A 22,365-nucleotide genomic window follows, 5' to 3' on the forward strand; every position below is an offset into this window, starting at 1 on the left:
AGGAGGAGGAGGAGGAGAAGAAGTTCTTCTCCTCCTCCTCCTCCTCCTCCTCCTTCTTCTTCTTCTTTTCTTCCTATTCCTTCTTTCCTTCCTATTCCTTGATTTTCTTCATCTTATTATGTCATTTGTGGACTAAATAGGCTAAATTATGTCATAAATGGACTAAACACGCTAAATAAGAAGAAAAATACAGTTATGACGGAGGTGTAGGAATGGTCGGGGCTGCGCCAGTGCCAGACGGAGGTGAAGGACCGGCCGGGGTTTCGGCATTGGTAGAAGGAGTGGTCGATGCTTGTCGGGAGCCATGCTGCACCAAAGATCATTTCCAATAATGTCTCGTTAGCAAGTTCACAAACTGAAATGTGAATAGTAGTAAGCAACGATCATTTAAATCAAACTCACCGTGTTCGCCGGAGCAATCTGGGGCATCGGCGGAGGGGCCTGATCATTTTTCTCGCACATGGTCTGCACATTTGGTTCTCACGAGTCAGTCATATTATATAGTAATGCGAACATTACGTGCATGATTGGGCTAATGTGCATGAGAAACGTACCACGATGATCTCGTATAGGGCCCGGTTAGCGATGTCGTTCTGGTTCCTCTCCTCCTCCAACAGCTTAGACGTCTTCTCCTCCATCTCCTTTTTTGCCTCCCTTTTTGCCTCCTCCACAAGCTCCTTCGTCTTCAATCTCTCTTTCTCAACAATAGCCTGCAACACACCACTCCCTGTTAGCATTGTAATCATCGACGGATGCACACACAATGTAATGGAGGAAAGGTGAGAAAGTCCGTATAACTAACTGCCATGGCGATCTCCGCGGGCCGTGCACGAGGCGTTATCTCAGGATCAGAGCTACTCAAGCGCTTCTTGATCTGCGGGAGAGTCTTAGGACAACGTATCATTCCATCACCAATGGCTTGAGAGCCATGGGACCTCCCGCCACCAGATATCATCACCAGCTCTGTATCAAAAGGATCCTGGCTCGGGTTGAAGTCCTCCCCTTTCCTCGCCTTCCCCTCGTCTCTGTACCTCACAAGCTTGTGCTTGTGGTGGGAGGTCTTGTTGGTGAAGCTCTCTGGATCATCTAGGTCAGACTCTGTGAATGGCTTGGCCTTCTTGTACGGGGCCATATGGGCCATGCCATAGAGGTCGAACAGACCTGGCACGGGCTTCTTGTGGTAGTGTGCCTGAGAGAGAGGAACAGAATATTAGTTAAGGGCTCAAGCTAGCATGAAGAATGATATTGCTATGTAAATAGGTCATTTTGGAGCTAAGAAAGGTTATTATGTCATTTTCGAGGAAAATAAGCTAAGTTTAGGTCATTTTCGAGGTAACCAAGATTATTATACCATTTTTGACCAAATTATGCTAATTATGTAATTATTGAGCTATCCAAGGTTATTATGTCATTTTATAGCTAACTATAGCATATTAAGTCATTTTGGAAGGGATAAATGCTAGCATGAAGAATGAATTGCATGAATCATGTAGCAAACCACATACCCGGTTATCCCCGTACTCAAACAGGTTGGAGCTCCCTTGATGGTGTGGCACACCTTCCATTTGGTCGCACTTATCCTTGGCCCTTTGGTGTTCGACTTTCCATTGGGGAGAGCACCATGCATCCAACAACGCCTCCCAACAGTCCATCTTATCCACACACCATCTTGGGGGCACCTAAGTGAGTCAAGAGAAATTTCAGCACTACGCCTACGAATCAAATCAAGAAAACTAAGTTCAAGGCCTTAAGAATAGGTAATTACCTGCATGTACTTCTCCTTACTCAAAAACTTGCCGCGACACTTCTCCTTGCCCCTCCTAATACCCTTCGAGGCATAGTAGTCTCGAACGGCCTGCACCCGAGCCTCGTGCCTTAAGTTCTGAAGTAGGCGCTTGCACTCGTTTTCGACAACCATACACGCGGCCTCCTGCTCTCCCTCTGAAACCCTGTAGAAGGTCTGCAATCAAACAAGACAACACTAATTAGTACAATCACTAGGTAGTGTTGATTTTTAATTCTGTAAAGGAGAAATTACCCAAAACCAACAGAACACAATGTCGGACACCGTCTCGCACAAGACACCGTCGACCCTCTCCTCCGGCGGGGCCGAGGCAACGGTCCCAGGTCAGTGCAAGCTGTGGAACCTGACCCTCACCGGGCAATGTGGCCCACCCAGGGAAGTGCTGCCGGCAAAGCACACCAAGGACCTGGTTGGGCCTACGGGAACCACTGGGGCGTACCCAGCCCCTGCAGTATGACAAGGCCAACGTATTAGATATTAATTTGAAGGAACATGAAGGCAAAAGGTTAAAAAATAGTAAATGCACTTACTTCAACCCTTTAGGCGCAATCAACCACCTCTGGTCGGGGGTCGTCGGCACGAGCGGGAGCTTTGTAGCACCACGCTTGTAGACCTTCTTGCCCTTCTCAACCAGCTCGTCGTTGCTGTAGCTATCATCTGAAAAGGTGTCCTCGCTACCATCCTCCGAGCCACTAGCCTCCGGAGTCTCGTGGGCCGAACACCCCGTGACCGGAGTCTTTTGTGACAAAGACTCTGGGACCGGACTCACGTGGGGCGAAGAATTGGCGACCCGAGTCTGGTCGGGGGAAGGATCAGTGACCGGCGGCTCATGGACCGGAGTCCGAGACGGGTCAACGTTAGACGGAGCACTCCTGTGGTCGGGTGAATCAGCTGAGGGTGGCGGCGACAAAGGCGTAACAACCTTCCTACCTCTCCCGCTGCCACGTCCACCTCTAGCAGGCTTCTTCATCCTCCCCCGACCTCTCCCAGCCGAAGAAGAAGCACCCGCCGCAGTTGTGTGCATACTGTCTAGCAGCGCTCTCCGCAGGGGCTGGGCTGGAATAATGGAACCACCCCTCCCAGTAGCGCTCGCTGGAGGATCGAACGCTCTGGACCCTTGCCCACCATCATGTCAACACCTGCAATCACAAAAAGTAAACGAAATTAGTACAACATAAAAAATTTGGATACCTGACATGAACATAATAATATGTATATAATTTAAGTGTATCATAATCATGACCATAATAAAAATACACCCGATCAACACAAATATATATGGGGTCGGGGTGTGGTGTCTGGATGTCGGGGTGTCGGGGTTGAGGTGTCAGGGTGTCAGGGTCGGGGTCGGAGTGTGGTGTCGGGGGTCGGGGGTGAGGGTAGGTGTGGTGTCAGGGTGTCGGTGGTCGGGGTGTCAGGTGTCGGGGTGTCGGTGGTCGGGGTCGGGGTCGGGGTGTGGTGTCAGGGTGTCGGGGTGTCGGGGTCGGGGTGTGTGTCAGGGTGTCGGGCTCGGGGTCGGGGTGTGGTGTCAGGGTGTCGGTTGGTCGCGGTCGGGTCGGGGTCAGGGTGTGGTGTCAGGGGGTCGGGGGTCGGGGTGTCATGCCGAGGTGTCGGGGTGTCGATCGAGTGTGGGGATCGGGTCGGGGTCTCTTTTTTCCTTTTCTTCTTCTCTTCTTGTTCTTCTTCTCCTCCTCTCCTCTTTCTTCTTCTTCTTCTTCTTCTTCTTCTTCTTCTTCTCCTCCCCCTCCCCCCTCCTCCTCCTCCTCCTCCTCCTCTTCTTCTTCTTCTTCTTCTTCTTCCTCTTCTTCTTCTTCTTCTTCTTCTCCTTTTTCCTCTTCTTCTTCTTTTCATATTTCTTCTTCTCCCTCCTCCTGTTCCTCCCTCCTCCTTCTACTTCTTCTTCTAAACTAAAACTAAAACTAATCTAAAATAAACTAAAACTAAAACTAATCTAAAATAAACTAAACTAAAACTAATCTAAAATAAAATAAACTAAACTAAAACTAAAACTAAACTATAACTAAAACAGAAACTAAACTAAAAGAAACAAAAAGAAACTAATTAAACAAAAAAAGGGGGAGGAGCTCACCTGGTGGAGGGGGAGGCTGGACGGCTGTGGCGGCCGCTGGAGGAGGCGGCGACCCGGTGGAGGGGGAGGCCGGACGGCCGCGGCGGGACGGGGTGGGGACGGCGACGGGGCGGGGACGGCCGCGGCGGGACAGGGCGGGGACGACCGCGGCGGGACGGGGTAGGGACGGCCACGGCGGGATGGGGCGGGGATGGGCGCGGCGCGGCGCGGCTGCCCGACGTAGAAGAGGAGGCGGGGCCACGGTGGAGGTTGGGGAGGGGTGCGGGGCGGCCGGCTACGGCAGACGGGGCGTTGCCGGTGTGGGTGGGGGATGGCGACGGAGGGGAGGGGGCGGGGAGCGGGGCGATGTGGAAGGGGCGGCGGGGGTGCGGTGGAGGTCGGGGGGCCGCAGGGGAGGGGTGCGAGGCGGCGGGGCGGCCAGCTACAACAGACGGGGTCGGCGGCGGCGGCGCGGGTGTGGGCGGGGAGGAATGAGAGTGTGGAGAGAAGAGAGGGGACGGGACGGCCGTTAACGTACCCGCCTCTTTGTCGTCCGCTTGCAAACGGCAAAGAGGTGGGGCCGGTGGGCTTGAGTTGGTTAAACAATAATAGGACCCACCCACCTCTTTGCCGTCTGCTAGTGGACGGCAAAGATTCTTTGTCGTCAGCCAGCGGACGGCAAAGAATGGGCTGATGGCAAAGACTTTGTTTGCCATCAGCCACATCTTTGTCGTCCGTTTTCTTGTGGCTGACGGCAAGGATCAGCAAGCGGACAGCAAAGAATGAGCAGACGGCAAATAAGCTAATTCCAGTAGTGAGCCGTGAAGACAGGCTCCAGCTGAAGCAGCTCGGTGGAAGCCACGCTACTTCTCCGCTGGGATGGCGGGGTAGCTTCGGGGGAAGCTTCGGCAGGTCGCTTGCTGCGATGTGCTTCTCGTTCCTCTATCGCTTGTACCCTTGCGTGCAGCGCCTGCATTTGGGTCTGCTCCACTTTTTTCCTCATCTCCTGGCATTTGTAACCGCCTGTGTCCGGAAACCCAGCCTTCCACGGAACGGAGCCTGGCATACCTCGTGTCCGTCCAGGGTGCTCAAGATTCCCGAGGGCCATTGTGAGCTCGCCGTTCACTATGTCTGGAACGAACGTCCCTTGCTGCGCTGCATCGATAGACTGCCGAAGCTTCGTGACGAGTATTCGCAGTTGCCCGTTCGTCCAACGGCACTTCCCTGATACAGGGTCCAAGGTTCCACCAACCCCGAAGAACCAAGTCCGGCAACGTTCTGGCCAGTTCAATGTCTCTGGTTCGACCCCTTTATCAAGCAGGTCATTCTCAGCCTTGGCCCACAACGGACGGGCTTTGAGGTAGCCACCTGACCCCGTGCGATGGTGAAGCTTCTTGTTTGCAGCATTTTTCTTGTTTGTCGCTGACATCTTCTTACTCTTGTCCGATGTCTTGTGGGCCACAAATTCATCCCACTGATCTCTGATCTTCTCATACCGACCGGTGAATTCTGGTGTCCCTTCTTTGTCGACAAACGTTGTTTTCAGCTCATTCTTTCACCTCCTGAATAGGTCTGCCATCTTCTTAAGAGCATGAGACTTGATCAATTGCTCTTTAACTGGCTTCTCCGGATCCTCCTCTGGCGGTAGGGTGAAATTTGCCTTCAGCGCGGTCCAAAGATCATCTTTCTGCATATCATTGACATAAGACACCTCAGGGTCATCTTTAGCCGGCTTATACCATTGGTGGATGCTGATCGGGATCTTGTCCCTAACAAGAACCCCACACTGAGCAGCAAATGCTTCCTTTCTCCGATGGGTTCAATCGGTTGGCCATCGCGCGATTGCTGTGATCTCAAACCTTTCATCCGAGCGCAACTTTTTCTTCGGGCCTCGTCTCTTTACCGAAGTTGTGCTCGATCCAGAGGGCTAGAAAAAAGAAGAAAGACGGGAGTTATTAATTAATATGTGTACATACCAAAAACAATTAATGCATCAATTAGCTATAGTCAGCACATGCATAATTAATATATATACCTGGCCAGACTCCGTTCAGTCACCGGAGCCGTCATCACGGTGTCCTTCTTCCACCGGCATTCGGTCATCGAAGCCGTCATCAAGGTCTCCTTCTTCCACCGGCATTCGGTCACCGGAGCCATCATAATCATGTCCTTCCTCCTCCATTGTTCGATCACCGTAGCCTGCTTCTTCACCCTGTCCTTCTAGACCATCGGTTTCATTGAGAAACAACATGACGGCATCACTTCCGGCTGCGATTATGTCCCCCAACACCGCTTCTGTTGCTTCGTCTCAGGGGTGCTCCATAGTTTCTGCAAATATTTACAACATGGCAATTATTATTCAAACATGACAGATGGATATATTAGTGGCAAACGTAGAACTAGCTAGCTAATCACAATAAGGAATCATATTAATTAGTGGCCTTGATACGTCTCCGTCGAATCTATAATTTTTGATTGTTCCATGCCAATGATATGCAACTTTCATATACTTTTGGCAACTTTTTATACTATTTTTGGGACTAACATATTGATCCAGTGCCCAGTGTCAGTTCCTGTTTGTTCCATGTTTTTTGTTTCGCAGAATATCCATATCAAACAGAGTCCAAACAGAATAAAAACTGATGGAGATTTTTTTGGAATATATATGATTTTTGGGAAGAAGAATCCACACGAGACGATGCTCGAGGGGCCTACGAGGTAGGGGGGCATGCCCTAGGGAGGTAGGTGCGCCCCTGACCCTCGTGCCCACCCCGTAAGGCGGTTGATGCCCTTCTTTCGCTGCAAGAAAGCTAATTTACGGATAGAGATCATGTTAAAATTTCAGCCCAATTGGAGTTACGGATCTCCGGGAATATAAGAAACGGTGAAAGGGAAGAATCTGAGAACGCAGAAACAAAGAGAGACAGAGAGACAGATCCAATCTCGGAGGGGCTCTCGCCCTCCCGTGCCATGGAGGCCATGGACCAGAGGGGAAACCCTTCTCCCATCTAGGGAGGAGGTCAAGGAAGAAGAAGAAGGAGGGGGGCTCTCTCCCCCTTGCTGCCGGTGGCACCGGAGTGCCACCGGGGGCCATCATCATCACCGCAATCTACACCAACACCTCCGCCATCTTCACCAACATCTCCATCACCTTCCCCCCTCTATCTACAGCGGTCCACTCTCCCGCAACCCGCTGTACCCTCTACTTGAACATGGTGCTTTATGCTTCATATTAGTATCCAATGATGTGTTGCCATCCTATGATGTCTGAGTAGATTTTCATTGTCCTATCGGTGGTTGATGAATTGCTATGATTGATTTAATTTGCTTGTGGTTATGTTGCTGTCCTTTGGTGCCCATCATATGATTGCGCGCGTGGATCACACCCTAGGGTTAGTTGTATGTTGATAGGACTATGTATTGGAGGGCAAGAGTGACAGAAGCTTCAACCTAGCATACAAATTGATGCATACGGGATTGAAGGGGGATCAATATATCTTAATGCTATGGTTGGGTTTTACCTTAATGAACGTTAGTAGTTGCAGATGCTTGCTAATAGTTACAATCATAAGTGCATAGAATTCCAAGTCAGGGATGACATGCTAGCAGTGGCCTCTCCCACATAATACTTGCTATCGGTCTAGTAAAGTAGTCAATTGCTTAAGGGGCAATTTCGCAACTCCTACCACCATTTTCCACACTCGCTATATTTACTTTATTGTTTCTTTATCTAAACAACCCCTACTTTTTATTTACGTACTCTTTATTATCTTGCAAACTTATCCAACAACACCTACAAAGTACTTCTAGTTTCATACTTGTTCTAGGTAAAGCGTGAAAGGAAATATGCCCTAGAGGCAATAATAAAGTTATTATTTATTTCCTTATATCATGATAAATGTTTATTATTCATGCTAGAATTGTATTAACCGGAAACATAATACATGTGTGAATACATAGACAAACAGAGTGTCACTAGTATGCCTCTACTTGACTAGCTCGTTGAATCAAAGATGGTTAAGTTTCCTAGCCATAGACATGAGTTGTCATTTGATTAACGGGGTCACATCATTAGAGAATGATGTGATTGACTTGACCCATTCCATTAGCATAGCACTTGATCATTTAGTTTCTTGTTATTGCTTTCTTCATGACTTATACATGTTCCTATGACTATGAGATTATGCAACTCCCGTTTACCGGAGGAACACTTTGTGTGCTACCAAACGTCACAACGTAACTGGGTGATTATAAAGGTTCTCTACAGGTGTCTCTGAAGGTACTTGTTGGGTTGGCATATTTCGAGATTAGGATTTGTCACTCCGATTGTCGGAGAGGTATCTCTGGGCCCACTCGGTAATGCACATCACTATAAGCCTTGCAAGCATAACTAATGAGTTAGTTGTGGGATGATGTATTACGGAACAAGTAAAGAGACTTGCCGGTAACGAGATTGAACTAGGTATTGAGATACCGACGATCAAATCTCGGGCAAGTAACATACTGATGACAAAGGGAACAACGTATGTTGTTATGCGGTTTGACCGATAAAGATCTTCGTAGAATATGTAGGAGCCAATATGAGCATTCAGGTTCCGCTATTGGTTATTGACCGGAGACGTGTCTCGGTCATGTCTACATAGTTCTCGAACCCATAGGGTCCGCACGCTTAAAGTTCGATGACGGTTATATTATGAGTTTATGTGTTTTGATGTACCGAAGGAGTTCGGAGTCCCGAATGAGATCGGGGACATGACGAGGAGTCTCGAAATGGTCGAGACGTAAAGATTGATATACTAGACGACTATATTCGGACATTAGAAAGGTTCCGAGTGATTCAGGTATTTCGGGAGTACCGGGGAGTTACGGGAATTCGTATTGGGCCTTAATGGGCCATACGGGAAAGGAGAGAAAGGCCTCAAAAGGTGGCCGCACCCCTCCCCATGGGCTGGTCCGAATTGGACTAGGGGGGGGCCTTCCTTCCTTCTCCTTTTCCCTTCCCTTTCCTTCCCTCCTACTCCTAATACTTGGAAGGGCTCCTAGTTCTACTAGGAAAGGGGGAATCCTACTCCCGGTGGGAGTAGGACTCCCCTAGGGCGCGCCATAGAGAGGGCCGGCCCTTCCCCTCCTCCACTCCTTTATATACGGGGGTAGGGGCACCCCAAAGACACAACAATTGATCCCTTGGATCTCTTAGCCGTGTGCGGTACCCCCCTCCACCATAATCCACCTCGGTCATATCGTAGCAGTGCTTAGGCGAAGCCCTGCGTCGATAGAACTTCACCATCGTCACCACGCCGTCGTGCTGACGAAACTCTCCCTCAACACTCGGCTGGATCGGAGTTCGAGGGACGTCATCGAGTTGAACGTGTGCAGAACTCGGAGGTTCCGTGCGTTCGGTACTTGATCGGTCGGATCATGAAGACGTACGACTACATCAACCGCGTTGTGCTAACGCTTCCGCTTTCGGTCTACGAGGTTACGTGGACAACACTCTCCCCTCTCGTTGCTATGCATCACCATGATCTTGCGTGTGCGTAGGAAATTTTTTGAAATTACTGCATTCCCCAACAGTGGCATCCGAGCCCAGGTTTTATGCGTTGATGTTGTGCACGAGTAGAACACAAGTGAGTTGTGGGAGATATAGGTCATACTGCTTACCATCATGTCATACTTTGGTTCGGCGGTATTGTTGGATGAAGTGGCCCGGACCGACATTACGCGTACGCTTACGCGAGACTGGTTCTACCGACATGCTTTGCACACAGGTGGCTGGCGGGTGTCAGTTTCTCCAACTTTAGTTGAACCAAGTGTGGCTACGCCCGGTCCTTGCGAAGGTTAAAACAGCACCAACTTGACAAACTATTGTTGTGGTTTTGATGCGTAGGTAAGAACGGTTCTTGCTAAGCCTGTAGCAGCCACGTAGAACTTGCACCAACAAAGTAGAGGACGTCTAACTTGTTTTTGCAGGGCATGTTGTGATGTGATATGGTCAAGACATGATGCTAAATTTTATTGTATGAGATGATCATGTTTTGTAACCGAGTTATCGGCAACTGGCAGGAGCCATATGGTTGTCGCTTTATTGTATGCAATACAATCGCGCTGTAATGCTTTACTTTATCACTAAGTGGTAGCGATAGTCGTGGAAGCATAAGATTGGCGAGACGACAATGATGCTACGATGGAGATCAAGGTGTCGCGCCGGTGACGATGGTGATCATGACGGTGCTTCGAAGATGGAGATGACAAGCACAAGATGATGATGGCCATATCATATCACTTATATTGATTGCATGTGATGTTTATCTTTTATGCATCTTATCTTGCTTTGATTGACGGTAGCATTATAAGATGATCCCTCACTAAATTATCAAAGTATAAGTGTTCTCCCTGAGTATGCACCGTTGCGAAAGTTCTTCGTGTTGAGACACCACGTGATGATCGGGTGTGGTAGGCTCTACGTTCAAATACAGCGGGTGCAAAATAGTTGCACACGCGGAATACTCAGGTTAAACTTGATGAGCCTAGCATATAACAGATATGGCCTCGGAACATGGAGACCGAAAGGTCGAGCGTGAATCATATAGTAGATATGATCAACATAGTGATGTTCACCATTGAAACTACTCCATCTCACATGATGATCGGACATGGTTTAGTTGATATGGATCACGTGATCACTTAGAAGATTAGAGGGATGTTTGTCTAAGTGGGAGTTCTTAAGTGATATGATTGATTGAACTTTAATTTATCATGAACTTAGTCCTGGTAGTATTAGCATATCTATGTTGTAGATCAATAGCTCACGATGTTGCTCCCAGTTTATTGTGTTCCTAGAGAAAAATTATGTTGAAAAATGTTAGTAGCAATGATGCGGATTGGATCCATGATCTGAGGATTATCCTCATTGCTGCACAGAAGAATTATGTCTTTGATGCACCGCTAGGTGACAGACCTATTGCAGGAGTAGATGCAGACGTTATGAACGTTTGGCAAGCTCAATATGATGACTACTTGATAGTTTAGTGCACCATGCTTAACGGCTTAGAATCGGGACTTCAAAGACGTTTTGAATGTCATGGACCATATGAGATGTTCCAGGAGTTGAAGTTAATATTTCAAGCAAATACCCGAGTTGAGAGATATGAAGTCTCCAACAAGTTCTATAGCTAAAAGATGGAGGAGAATAGCTCAAGCAGTGAGCATGTGCTCAGATTGTCTAGGTACTACAATCGCTTGAATCAAGTGGGAATTAATCTTCCAGATAAGATAGTGATTGATAGAATTATCTAGTCACCATCACCAAGTTAGTAGAACTTCGTGATGAACTATGATATGCAAGGGATAACGGAAACGATTCCCAAGCTCTTCGTAATGCTGAAATCAACGAAGGTAGAAATCAAGAAAAATATCAAGTGTTGATGGTAGACAAGACCACTAGTTTCAAGAAAAGTGCAAAGGGAAGAAGGGGAACTTCAAGAAGAACGGCAAGCAAGTTGTTGCTCAAGTGAAGAAGCCCAAGTCTAGTCCTAAGCCTGATACTAAGTGCTTCTACTGCAAAGGGACTGGTCACTGGAAGCGGAACTGCCCCAAGTATTTAGCGGATAAGAAGGATGGCAAAGTAAACAATGCTATATTTGATATACATGTAATTGATGTGTACTTTACTAGTGTTTATAGCAACCCCTCAGTATTTGATACTGGTTCAGTTGCTAAGAGTAGTAACTCGAAACGGGAGTTGCAGAATGAACAGAGACTTGTTAAGGGTGAAGTGACGATGTGTGTTGGAAGTGGTTCCAAGATTGATATGATCATCATTGCACACTCCCTATACTTTCGGGATTAGTGTTGAACCTAAATAAGTGTTATTTGGTGTTTGCATTGAGCATGAATATGATTTGATCATGTTTATTGCAATACGGTTATTCATTTAAGTAAGAGAATAATTTGTTGTTCTGTTTACATATATGGTTACACACCCAATGAAAATGGTTCGTTGGATCTCGATCGTAATGATACACATATTCATAATATTGAAACCAAAAGATGCAAAGTTAATAATGATAATGCAACTTATTTGTGGCACTGTCGTTTAGGTCATATTGGTGTAAAGCGCATGAAGAAACTCCATGCTGATGGACTTTTGGAATCACTTGATTATGAATCACTTGATGCTAGCGAACCATGCCTCATGGACAAGATGACTAAGACTCCGTTCTCCGGAACAATGGAGTGAGCAACTGACTTATTGGAAATAATACATACTGATGTATGCGGTCCGATGAGTGTTAAGGCTCACGGCAAGTATCGTTATTTTCTAACCTTCACAGATGATTTGAGCAGATATGGGTATATCTACTTGATAAAACATAAGTCTGAAACATTTGAAAAGTTCAAAGAACTTCAGAGTGAAGTGGAAAATCATCGTGACAAGAAAATAAAGTTTCTACGATCTGATCGCAGAGACAAATATTTGAGTTACGAGTTTGGTCTTCAATTAAAACAATGTGGAATAGTTTCACAAAATCATGCCACCTGGAACACCACAGCATAATGGTGTGTCCGAACATCATAACCATACTATTATTGGATATAGTGCAATCTATGATGTTTCTTACCGATTAATCACTATAGTTTTGGGGTTATGCATTAGAGACAGCTGCATTCACGTTAAAAAGGGCACTATCTAAATCCGTTGAGGCGACACCGTATGAACTGTGGTTTGGCAAGAAACCAAAGTTGTTGTTTCTTAAAGTTTGAGGTTGCAATGCTTATGTGGAAAAGTTTTCAACCTGATAAGCTCAAACCCAAATCGGAGAAGTGCATCTTCATAGGATACCCAAAAGAAAATGTTGGGTACACCTTCTATCACACATCCGAAGGCAAGTTATTCATTGCTGAGAATGGATCCTTTCTAGAGAAGGAGTTTCTCTCGAAAGAAGTGAGTGGGAGGAAAGTAGAACTTGATGAGATAACTGTACCTGCTCCCTTATTGGAAAGTAGTTCATCACAGAAATCTGTTCCTGTGACTACTACACCAATTAGTGAGGAAGCTAATGATGATGATCATGTAACTTCAGATCAAGTTACTACCGAACCTCGTAGGTAAACCAGAGTGAGATCCGCACCAGAGTGGTATGGTAATCCTATTCTGGAGGTCATGTTACTTGGCCATGACGAGCCTACGAACTATGAGGAAGCGATGATGAGCCCAGATTCCGCGAAATGGCTTGAGGCCATGAAATCTGAGATGAGATCCATGTATGAGAACAAAGTACGGACTTTGATTGACTTGCCCATTGATCGGCGAGCCATTGAGATTAAATGGATCTTCAAGAGGAAGACGGACGCTGATAGTAGTGTTACTATCTACAAAGCTAGAATTGTCGCAAAAAGGTTTTCGACAAGTTCAAGGTGTTGACTACGATGCGAGTTTCTCACTCGTATCTATGCTTAAGTCTGTCCGAATCATGTTAGCTATTGCCGCATTTTATGAAATCTGGCAAATGGATAAACAAAACTGCATTCCTTAATAGATTTATTAAAGAAGAGTTGTATATGATGCAACCAGAAGGTTTTGTCAATCCTAAAGGTACTAACAAAATATGCAAGCTCCAGCGATCCATCTATGGACTGGTGCAAGCATCTCGGAGTTGGAATATACGCTTTGATAAGTTGATCAAAGCATATAGTTTTATACAGACTTGCGGTGAAGCCTATATTTACAAGAAAGTGAGTGGGAGCACTATAGCATTTCTGATAAGTATATGTATGACATATTGTTGATCGGAGATGATGTAGAATTATTTTGCAAAGCATAAAGGAATGTTTGAAAGGAGTTTTTTCAAATAAAGACCTCGGTGAAGCTGCTTACATATTGAGTATCAAGATCTATAGAGATAGATCAAGACGCTTGATAAGTTTTTCAATGAGTACATACCTTGACAAGATTTTGAAGTAGTTCAAAATGGAACAGTCAAAGAAGGAGTTCTTGCCTGTGTTACAAGGTGTGAAGTTGAGTAAAACTCAAAACCCGACCACGATAGAAGATAGAGAGAGAGAGAGAGAATGAAAGTCATTCCCTATGCCTCAGCCATAGGTTCTATAAAGCATGCCATGCTGTGTACCAGACCTATTGTATACCCTGCCCTGAGTTTGGCAAAGGAGTACAATAGTGATCTAGGAGTAGATCACTGGACATTGGTCAAAATTATCCTTAGTGGAATAAGGATATGTTTCTCGATTATGGAAGTGACAAAAGGTTCGTCGTAAAGGGTTACGTCGATGCAAATTTTGACACTGATCCAGATGACTCTAAATCTCAATCTGGATACATATTGAAAGTGGGAGCAATTAGCTAGAGTAGCTCCATGCAGAGCATTGTTGACATAGAAATTTGCAAAATACTTATGGATCTGAATGTGGCAGACCCGTTGACTAAACTTCTCTCACAAGAAAAACATGATCACACCTTAGTACTCTTTGGGTATTAATCACATAGCAATGTGAACTAGATTGTTGACTCTAGTAAACCCTTTGGGTGTTGGTCACATGATGATGTGAACTATGGGTGTTAATCACATGGTGATATGAACTATTGGTGTTAAATCACATGGCGATGCGAACTAGATTATTGACTCTAGTGCAAGTGGGAGACTGAAAGGAAATATGCCCTAGAGGCAATAATAAAGTTATTATTTATTTCCTTATATCATGATAAATGTTTATTATTCATGCTAGAATTGTATTAACTGGAAACATAATACATGTGTGAATACATAGACAAACAGAGTGTCACTAGTATGCCTCTACTTGACTAGCTCGTTGAATCAAAGATGGTTAAGTTTCCTAGCCATAGACATGAGTTGTCATTTGATTAACGGGGTCACATCATTAGAGAATGATGTGATTGACTTGACCCATTCCGTTAGCATAGCACTTGATCGTTTAGTTTGTTGCTATTGCTTTCTTCATGACTTATACATGTTCCTATGACTATGAGATTATGCAACTCCCGTTTACCGGAGGAACACTTTGTGTGCTACCAAACGTCACAACGTAACTGGGTGATTATAAAGGTGCTCTACAGGTGTCTCCAAAGGTACTTGTTGGGTTGGCGTATTTCGAGATTAGGATTTGTCACTCCGATTGTCGGAGAGGTATCTCTGGGCCCACACGGTAATGCACATCACTATAAGCTTTGCAAGCATTGCAACTAATGAGTTAGTTGTGGGATGATGTATTACGGAACGAGTAAAGAGACTTGCTGGTAACGAGATTGAACTAGGTATTGAGATACCGACGATCGAATCTTGGGCAAGTAACATATCGATGACAAAGGGAACAACGTATGTTGTTATGCGGTTTGACCGATAAAGATCTTCGTAGAATATGTAGGAGCCAATATGAGCATCCAGGTTCCGCTATAGGTTATTGACCGGAGACGTGTCTCGGTCATGTCTACATAGTTCTCGGACCCGTAGGGTCCGCACGCTTAAAGTTCGATGACGGTTATATTATGAGTTTATGTGTTTTGATGTACCGAAGGAGTTCGGAATGGTCGAGACGTAAATATCGATATATTGGACGACTATATTCGGACATCGGAAAGGTTCCGAGTGATTCGGGTATTTTCGAGAGTACCGGGGAGTTACGGGAATTTGTATTGGGCCTTAATGGCCCATACGGGAAAGGAGAGAAAGGCCTCAAAGGGTGGCCGCACCCCTCCCCACGGGCTGGTCCGAATTGGACTAGGGAGGGGGGCGCCCCCTTCCTTCCTTCTCCTTTTCCCTTCCCTTTCCTTCCCTCCTACTCCTAATACTTTGAAGGGCTCCTAGTTCTACTAGGAAAGGGGAAATCCTACTCCCGGTGGGAGTAGGACTCCCCTAGGGCGCGCCATAGAGAGGGCCGGCCCTCCCCCTCCTCCATTCCTTTATATACGGGGGCAGGGGGCACCCCAAAGACACAACAATTGATCCCTTGGATCTCTTAGCCGGGTGCGGTGCCCCCCTCCACCTCGGTCATATCGTAGCGGTGCTTAGGCGAAGCCCTGCGTTGGTGGAACATCACCATCGTCACCACGCCGTCGTGCTGACGAAACTCTCCCTCAACACTCGGCTGGATCGGAGTTCGAGGGACGTCATCGAGTTGAACGTGTGCAGAACTCGGAGGTTCCGTGCGTTCGGTACTTGATCGGTTGGATCGTGAATACATACGACTACATCAACCGCGTTGTGTTAACGCTTCCGCTTTCGGTCTACGAGGGTACGTGGACAACACTCTCCCCTCTCGTTGCTATGCATCACCATGATCTTGTGTGTGCGTAGCAATTTTTTTGAAATTACTGCGTTCCCAACAAAGCGAACGTCAAGCGTGCGTAGAGTTGCATCGGTGGTCGATAGAACATGAGGGAATATTTGTTCTACCTTTAGCTCCTCGTTGGGTTCGACACTATTACTTATCAAAAACTGTTGCGATCCCCTATACTTGTGGGTTATCAAGACCTTTTTCTGGCGCCGTTGCCGGGGAGCAATAGCGTGGGGTGAATATTCTCGTGTGTGCTTGTTTGCTTTATCACTAAGTAATTTTTATTTCTTGTCCTTAGTTGTTTTCTATCTTTAGTTATGGGTAGGAAACGCAAAATACCAAAAAAAATTAGTTGTACCTACTAAACCAATGGTTGAAGAACCACTCAAAATCTATCACACTGCTGAAGCTTATTACTTGGATCATCTTCGATCCCTATGTGCTCGTGCTGAAACCCCAAGTAGCTTAGTTGAGGGAAAATCTTTAGATGAGCATGCTTGTTTTATGTGACACCGAATATCTGAAAAAGGGAAAACTTTACTAGATCAAATTCATCGTTTGCAATGCTATGCTTGGAATTTATGTGAACTATATGATTTTACTTGTTGTTTTGAATACCCTAAGAAACACCTTCCCTATCAATGTGAGTTTACTGATAATGGAGTCGTATCTTCATATGCTAAGGGTGTTTATAATTACTATGATGTTCAACAAATTGAAGAATTTGTTGCTTTTAAGGGTGCTTACGAAATTGCTTCTTTGATTGAAAAGTATGATGCTACTCTTTACAAATCTGAAAATTTTGCCATACTTAAATATTGCTATGGTAATTATGCTTCTAATGCCTATGTTGAACCATATATTGAGTACTAATCCGCTGTCCAAGAAGAGAGTAATATTTTGCAGGAGTCTATGGAAGAAGAAATTGATGAAATTGTGAGCTCATTGGATGGAAAAGATTATGAGGAGAGTGAAGAACAAAAGGAGGATGAGCGGATTAGCTACCCGTGCCCACCTTCTAATGAGAGTAACTCTTCAACTCATACATTGTTTAATTTCCCTTCGTGCTTACCGAAGGATGATTGCTATGATGATTGTTATGATCCTGTTGATTCTCTTGAAATATCCCTTTTTGATGATGCTTGCTATGCTTGTGGCCAAGATGCCAATATGAATTATGCTTATGGAGATGAACTTGCTATAGTTCCTTATGTTAAACATGAAATTGTTGCTATTGCACCCACGCATGATAGTCCTATTATCTTTTTGAATTCTCCAAACTACACTATATCGGAGAAGTTTGCACTTATTAAGGATTACATTGATGGGTTGCCTTTTACCGATGCACATGATGATTTTGATGAGTATAATATGCATGTGCTTGCTGCTCGTACTTGCAATTATTATGAGAGAGGAACTATATCTCCACCTCTCTATGTTTCCAATATGATAGAATTGCAAGAAACTGTTTATACTATGCATTGGCCTTTACTTTGTTTGCCTAAGTTGTTCTTTCATGACATGTCGATGCATAGGAAGAGAGTTAGACTTTGTTGTTATATGATATATGTTACCTTGTTGTCACCACTAAATTACAAATCATTGTCAATTAAAATTGGCTTTGATATACCTTGGGATCCGGGTGGATTCACTACTTGAGCACTATATGCCCAGCTTAATGGCTTTAAAGAAAGCGCTGCCAGGGAGACAACCCGGAAGTTTTAGAGAGTCATTTATTTCTGTTGAGTGCTTTCATATAGTTTAAAAACAACAAAAATAAAGAGGGGAACCCAAAACTTTTTCAAAAAGGAAAGCGAAAGTGAGAAAGACAAGCATTGTTGAAGTGGGAGCTAGCCTTGAACTTTGTTCATGCTCACGGAAACTTTGTAAATCTTGATTACAGAAACTTTTCAATAAAAATAATTATCCCCTTGTACAATTCCATTGTATTATAAAAATAATGTGCCAAGGTTTGCCTTTAGGATGTTTACATCTGCTTGATGGTTTGTACGATGCAGGACAGAAACTTTGGCTGTAGTGCACGATTTTACATTTTTTGCTGGAACGTCAAATGGTTCTGATTCTTTTTGCACTGTCTTCCTATACAAATTGTTTATTTTTCCTAATTTTGGCAGAATTTTTCAAATATCATAAGTATGCTGAATGTTCAAGTATCAGAAGTATGGTGAATGTTCAGATTGCTACAGACTGTTCTGTTTTAGACAGATTCTGTTTTTGATGCATAGTTTGCTTGTTTTGATGAAACTATCAACTTATATCAGTGGATTAAGCCATGGAAAATTTATACTAAAGTAGACACAATGCAAAAACAAAATATGAATTGGTTTGCAACAGTACTTAGAGTAGTGATTTTCTTTATTATACTAACAGATCTTACCGAGTTTTCTGTTGAAGTTTTGTGTGGATGAAGTGTTCGATGATCGAGAAGGTATCGATGTGAGAAGAAGGAAGAGAGGAAAGAGCTCAAGCTTGGGGATGCTCGAGGCACCCCAAGTAAATATTCAAGGAGACTCAAGCGTCTAAGCTTGGGGATGCTGGGGAGGCATCCCCTCTTTCTTCAACAAGTATCGGTATGTTTTCGGATTCGTTTCGTTCATGCGATATGTGCAATCTTGGAGCGTCTTTTGCATTTAGGTTTTTACTTTTATTTTATGCACCATGCTGGTATGAGATGGTCCTTGGTTGATTTATAGAATTCTCTTTACACTTCACTTATATCTTTTGAGTATGGCTTTATAGAATGCTTCATGTGCTTCACTTATATCAATTGAAGCTTGGATTGCATGTTTCTCTTTACATAGACAACCGCCATTTGTAGAATGCTCTTTTGCTTCAGTTATATTTGTTAGAGCATGGGCATATCTTTTGTAGAAAGAATTAAACTCTCTTGCTTCACTTATATCTATTTAGAGAGATGACAGGAACTGGTCATTCACATGGTTAGTCATAAAATCCTACATAAAACTTGTAGATCACTGAATATGATATGTTTGATTCCTTGCAATAGTTTTGCGATATAAATATGGTGATATTAGAGTCATGCTAGTGGGTAGTTGTGGATTGTAGAAATACTTGTGTTGAGGTTTGTGATTCTCGTAGCATGCACGTATGGTGAACCATTATGTGATGAAGTCGGAGCATGATTTATTTATTGATTGTCTTCCTTATGAGTGGCGGTCGGGGACGAGCGATGGTCTTTTCCTACCAATCTATCCCCCTAGGAGCATGCGCGTAGTACTTTGTTTTGATGACTAATAGATTTTTGCAATAAGTATGTGAGTTCTTTATGACTAATGTTGAGTCCATGGATTATACGCACTCTCACCCTTCCACCGTTGCTAGCCTCTCTAGTACCGCGCAACTTTCGTCGGTACCATAAACCCACCATATACCTTCCTCAAAACAGCCACCATACCTACCTATCATGGCATTTCCATAGCCATTCCGAGATATATTGCCATGCAACTTCCATCATCATCATATACATGACTTGAGCATTTATTGTCATATTGTTTTGCATGATCGTAAGATAGCTAGCATGATGTTTTCATGGCTTGTCCGTTTTTTGATGGCATTGCTACGCTAGATCATTGCACATCCCGGTACACCGCGGGAGGCATTCATATAGAGTCATATCTTTGTTCTAGATATCGAGTTGTAATATTGAGTTGTAAGTAAATAAAAGTGTGATGATCATCATTATTAGGACATTGCCCCAGTGAGGAAGGGATGATGGAGACTATGATTCCCCCACAAGTCGGGATGAGACTCCGGACAAAAAAATAAAAAAATAAAAAAAAGAAAGGACAAAAAAAGAGAAGGCCCAAAAAACAAAAAAAATGAGAGAAAAAGAGAAGGGGCAATGTTACTATCCTTTTACCACACTTATGCTTCAAAGTAGCACCATGTTCTTCATATAGAGAGTCTCTTGAGTTATCACTTTCATATACTAGTGGGAATTTTCATTATAGAACTTGGCTTGTATATTCCAACGATGGGCTTCCTCAAATGCCCTAGGTCTTCATGAGCAAGCAAGTTGGATGCACACCCACTTAGTTTCAGTTTGAGCTTTCATATACTTATAGCTCTAGTGCATCCGTTGCATGGAAATCCCTACTCACTCACATTGATATCTATTGATGGGCATCTCCATAGCCCGTCGATACGCCTAGTTGATGTGAGACAATCTTCTCCTTTTTGTCTTCTCCACCATCATATTCTATTCCACCTATAGTGCTATGTCCATGGCTCACGCTCATGTATTACGTGAAAGTTGAAAAGGTTTGAGAACGTCTAAAGTATGAAACAATTGCTTGGCTTGTCATCAGGGTTGTGCATGATTTGAATATTTTGTGTGGTGAAGATGGAGCATAGCCAGACTATATGATTTTGTAGGGATAACTTTCTTTGGCCATGTTATTTTGAAAAGACATGATTGCTTTATTAGTATGCTTGAAGTATTATTGTCATAATGTCAAATGATAGACTATTGCTTTGAATCACTCGTGTCTTAATATTCATGCCATGATTAGACATACGATCAAGATTATGCTAGGTAGCATTCCACATCAAAAATTATCTTTTTTATCATTTACCTACTCGAGGACGAGTAGGAATTAAGCTTGGGGATGCCGATACGTCTCCGTCGTATCTATAATTTTTGATTGTTCCATGCCAATAATATGCAACTTTCATATACTTTTGGCAACTTTTTATACTATTTTTGGGACTAACATATTGATCCAGTGCCCAGTGCCAGTTCCTGTTTGTTGCATGTTTTTTGTTTCACAGAATATCCATATCAAACGAGTCCAAACGGAATAAAAACTGACGGAGATTTTTTTGGAATATATATGATTTTTGGGAAGAAGAATCCACACGAGACGATGCTCGAGGGGCCCACGAGGTAGGGGGCGCGCCCTGGGGAGGTAGGCGCGCCCCTGACCCTCGTGGCCACGCCGTAAGGCGGTTGATGCCCTTCTTTCGCCGCAAGAAAGCTAATTTCCGGATAGAGATCGTGTTAAAATTTCAGCCCAATCGGAGTTACGGATCTCCGGGAATATAAGAAACGGTGAAAGGGAAGAATCTGAGAACGCAGAAACAGAGAGAGACAGAGAGACAAATCCAATCTCGGAGGGGCTCTCGCCCCTCCCGTGCCATGGATGCCATGGACCAGAGGGGAAACCCTTCTCCCATCTAGGGAGGAGGTCAAGGAAGAATAAGAAGAAGGAGGGGGGCTCTCCCCCCCCCTTGCTTCCGGTGGCACCGGAGTGCCACCGGGGGCCATCATCATCACCGCAATCTACACCAACACCTCTGCCATCTTCACCAACATCTCCATCACGTTCCCCCCTCTATCTACAGTGGTCCACTCTCCCGCAACCCGCTGTACCCTCTACTTGAACATGGTGCTTTATGCTTCATAATATTTTCAGTGATGTGTTGCCATCCTATGATGTCTGAGTAGATTTTCGTTGTCCTATCGGTGGTTGATGAATTGCTAGGACTGATTTAATTTGCTTGTGGTTATGTTGCTGTCCTTTGGTGCCCATCATATGATTGCGCACGTGGATCACACCTTAGGGTTAGTTGTATGTTGATAGGACTATGTATTGGAGGGCAAGAGTGACCGAAGCTTCAACCTAGCATAGAAATTGATGCATACAGGATTGAAGGGGGACCAATATATCTTAATGCTATGGTTGGGTTTTACCTTAATGAACGTTAGTAGTTGCGAATGCTTGCTAATAGTTCCAATCATAAGTACATAGAATTCCAAGTCAGGGATGACATGCTAGCAGTGGCCTCTCCCACATAATACTTGCTATCGGTCTAGTAAAGTAGTCAATTGCTTAAGGGGCAATTTCGCAACTCCTACCACCACTTTTCCACACTCGCTATATTTACTTTATTGTTTCTTTATCTAAACAGCCCCTACTTTTTATTTACGTACTCTTTATTATCTTGCAAACCTATCCAACAACACCTACAATGTACTTCTAGTTTCATACTTGTTCTAGGTAAAGCGAACGTCAAGCGTGCGTAGAGTTGTATCGGTGGTCGATAGGACTTGAGGGAATATTTGTTGTACCTTTAGCTCCTCATTGGGTTCCACATTATTACTTATCAAAAACTGTTGCGATCCCCTATACTTATGGGTTAT

This window comes from Triticum urartu, chromosome 5A (assembly GCF_056163025.1).
Source record: "Triticum urartu cultivar PI428250 chromosome 5A, HENAU_Tu73, whole genome shotgun sequence".
NCBI classification, from domain to species: Eukaryota; Viridiplantae; Streptophyta; class Magnoliopsida; order Poales; family Poaceae; genus Triticum; species Triticum urartu.